At 41.3% G+C, this 4,122-nt stretch overlaps 1 non-coding gene across 1 annotated transcript; it reads left to right on the top strand.

Annotated features, from left to right (window-relative positions):
- Positions 1-2,884: 2,884 nt before the first annotated feature.
- On the top strand, positions 2,885-2,984 carry LOC118758768 (small nucleolar RNA U13). The gene has a single exon (XR_004995850.2). It is a non-coding gene; the product is annotated as a small nucleolar RNA U13 (small nucleolar RNA).
- The last annotated feature ends 1,138 nt before the right edge of the window (positions 2,985-4,122 follow it).

Here is a 4,122-nt window from a genome sequence, read left to right as displayed (position 1 = left end):
CAGGGGAAATGTATGACAGACTAGGCTAGGTCTCAGCCCTTACTGAACCATGTGTAAGCTGAATGGGGGTATGGAAGAGCCATGGCTGGGTTGAAACATTCAACAATAAGAACCAGATTGGGTTGAAGAACAGTCAGGAAACACCACTGTTCCTGCTAGGACAGGAGGTGAACTGAACAGGGCTGGCTCATGGACCCACTGGTATGTGTAAAACCTGGCACTGGGAGAGTTTCTGATGGAGGAGCCTGGGCAACTCCTCTGGCAGGACACAGTCCCTGCAGGTAAGCGCAAGAAGCACAATAGGAAACAGCCCAGAACAGGCTATAGAAATTATCCCACCAGCATACACATGGCATGGATTGGGGGCAGACCAGGCTGAACCTGTTCACATCACCCACTGGTGAGTCCGAGCGCCAGAACAGAGTGTGGGTCGAGCCAGGTTCGGTTGTGACACATACTAGTACACAATAAGGAATGCCAAGGTGAGATGAGCTGCATCAGATGTGGTTGCAGTGCCCAAACAGCACATGTGATAATCAGGGGGAGGAGGCAAAGCTGACAAGGGAATGTGGGCTCACCTGCTGGACAACTACTTCCATTGGACAGCGTGAGTCAGGATGGGGGCAGACCAGGCCATGCAGGCAGGGCTGTTACACCTGTGGGCCTCATGTGGACTAGATAAGGGAAGGGCCATGGGGGGCTGACTGTTCCGACTGGTGCAAGCAAAAACTAGAGTGGGTGAGGGTTGGTTGGGCTAGCCGCAGTACTAGGTGGCAGAGGCTGGCACTTGGAGCTAATTCTGTCAAGTCAAATGCCAGAACTACCTGGAGAGTGCATAATCTGGGAGTGAGTGTGACCTAGAAGGGAAATAGTGGGCACCTCCTTCGGGGCTACCACTCTCATTAGACAGCACGAATACCAGGACAAGGGCAGGGGTGGCTGTACAGAAGGGCACCTGCCAGTAGGTGTGTGGGCTGGATAGTAGGTTGGTTGGGTTGAGCTGGGCTTCAATGCCCATCGACACGTGCGAGAGCTAAACAGGATGTGGGACAGACTTGACAAGCCTACAGTGCCTACTGGCAAGCATGGGAACCAAGGTAGCGGGCAGAACTGGTGGGGGTTATGGGGAGTCGCCCCAACCAGGCTGCAGCTCCAACCGGTTTGCGTGAGGACCGAGTATGAAGTGGGCAGGATTGAACTGGACTACAACACCCATTGGTTCACAAGGAAGACAGGGCTGGAAACAGAACGAACCCAGCAATTGTAACGACCAGCATGAGCATAAGCTGATTGGTGTGACGGATGGTGTCGGACTCTGTACTAGCAAACTCGCGGAAGAATCAGGCCTGGAATTAACTCAGATGAAGTTTCTTTGGAGATCCCTCCAACTGAACTGCTGATCTTAGAACCCCAACCATGAAGAGACTGTCAGCCAGTGGATTCTGAATAGGATTCATTGCGATTGGAACTGAGAGATTGGCAGCAATCCAGAACTGATGAACTATCAAAACTGTATGAGCAGGACCCTCAGAGCGCGCCTCCCGTTGGGGATCTGGGATGGGTGGGAGGTTGGGTGGGGCTTTTCCCTTTGTTTTTTTCCCTGACCCCAGATACAGGATAAAATGATATTGCTGTGGAAACAATGGTATTACCCACTTTCACCCTGTAGCCCTTGACATTTTGTTCCCTAATCAACTAAGTAAGATTATTAAAAAAAAAAAAAAGTGAAAAAAAAAAGACAGCATTATCTTACCCAAGCTGTGCCTATAGAAGAGTAACAGACTTAAAACCTGATATTGACTGTGAAAATGCTAATTAAAAGTTGGTATCTTCTTTGCAAAAAATAAATAAATAAATATATTTGGTGAGATGGAAATTTAACCAAAATTTTCTAGATTGTTTTATTACATGTTCATAACATTTTGTAAGCCCTTCTATTGGTTTCCTTCTGTAAAGGATAATGAATTGATTAAAGACATCAAGGGAAAAAAAAGAAATTGAGAAGGAATTGGCAACTAATAACTAATGCACTTATTTTGGAAGGAAAGGCAAAATTAAATAAATAATAAAACAAAACAACAAAAAGATCTAAAATGACTATACATACGCCTCATAGAAATACATGTGTTCCTACATGTATATAAATACTAGAACTTTGAATATATTGGATAAGATAAGCTATAGAGTTAATTGCTTTTATTGCCTTGTGTCTTTCTCAATGTACCTAGTAGAGTAATTGTAAGTACACACATGGGGGATGACTCAACTGGTTAATCCTCCAGGTGCAAGCTCTGGCATCCCATGTGTTAATTTGCAAGGTATTATTTATATACAGACATGTATTCTGTGCCCAAGTAAAATAAATAGATAAATAAATAAAATTAAGATAATATAGAAGTGATTCCAGTGCAGTCACGATGGTTCAACTCACTAATCCTGCTCATGCTACCACTGGTATTCTATATGGGTACTAGTTCATGTGCTGCCTGCTCCACTTCACATCCAACTCACTGCCGCTTACCAGGGAAAGCTACGGAATATGGCCCAAAGCTTTAAGATCCTGCATCCATTTGGGTGACCCAGAAGAAACACCTGGATCCTGGCTTCAAATTGATTCAGCTCAGGTTGTTGCGACCAATTGGGAAGTGAACCAGTGGTTGAAAGGCCTTTCTATCTCTCCTTCTCTCTGTAAATCTGCCTTTCTAAATAAATTAAATAAATCTTTAAAAATTGCATACCTAACTCATATCAAGTTTACATTTAATAATGCTGATTGAGAACTCTGCACAAAGTCAAACTCAGAGTCAAAATTTCTTCTTTGAGTCTACAGCACAATTTTATTAAAATTGATACATGATCTGAAAACATAAAATGGAACTTGCAGATTCTTTTGTGGTTCATAAATGTGGTTCATACATGTTTTTGTGACATGTTCCTCCTTCCCCCAAACCTTGTTACAACATTGGCATATTACCCATCTGACGTGAATTACAAGGGGGAAAAAAAGAGGGGGAGAAAAGGGGGATTTGCAACTTATCATCTCATAGTCCACTTTTTTGACTAATAATCTGGCATGCTTACTTTATTGAACAAACAACCTCAATGTTTCATTTTTCTTTGTTTCTTTCATGTTTTCATGTGCCTTAGATTTTGCTGCTAAGAAACTCAAAATAGCACTCCTATGCTGTTGTGGCATAAGGACGTAATCAACCTGCTGGATGCCACCAGCCCATGCATCAATGCAAGTCCCACCTGTCAACTTCCGATCCAGCACCCACCTACGTTGCCTGGGAATTCAGCAGAAAACAGCCCAAATATTTGGGATGCAAAATGCCAGACCAGGATGAAGTGCTGGCTTGTAATTTTGGTCTGGTTGATCTCAGGTCTTCACAGACCTTTGGGAATTGAATCAGCAGAACAAAGATCTCTCACATTTTAATCTCTCCATTTCTCTCTGCAACTCTTCCTTCCAAATAAGTACATAAAAAAAACCCACTAAAGAGCTAAAGAAAAAATCTAACTGTCTTCTGGAATTTTGGTAGTGTTTGCCTTCTTTTCATAATTTCTAGTTATATTTTCATGCTTTTCAATGCCATGCATATTGGTATGTCATCTGTATAGCTAACACTTTTAGAAAATAAATAAAAGCATGCATTAGCAGTATGCAAGCCCAATAAATATAATTAACATTACTATATATATATATATACATACATATCACTGAGGATATAGAGAACATATTTTTTCTCATTTAATTGCTACAATGAGCTATCTCAAAATATTCATGGAAAAAAATGATGGTCTTAAATGTTCTGTATCTTTCAGCATGTTTGTGTTAAGTTAAGTTAGAGATTGTATCAGTGTTAAATTACTGTCCTAACAGAGCCAGCTCTGCCATTTGTTTTTTAAATGTTACTATAAAGATAACAGATTTAATATAGTTCATAGACACACTTCAAAGAATAAAATGCACTTCGCTTCTTCTGTCAGTTTATATCATACCACGCTGATCCAACTTCTTTATATCTGAAGAACTTTATTTTAAATGTCTGGCAACAGCATCAAAACAATATTATGTATTTTTAAAGATTTATTATTTTTATTTGAAAGGCAGATTTACTG

The sequence above is a fragment of the Ochotona princeps genome, chromosome 2 (genome assembly GCF_030435755.1).
Source record: "Ochotona princeps isolate mOchPri1 chromosome 2, mOchPri1.hap1, whole genome shotgun sequence".
Classification (NCBI taxonomy): Eukaryota; Metazoa; Chordata; class Mammalia; order Lagomorpha; family Ochotonidae; genus Ochotona; species Ochotona princeps.
Note: the sequence above shows the minus strand (reverse complement) of the source record. Positions and strands in the feature narration are given on the sequence as shown.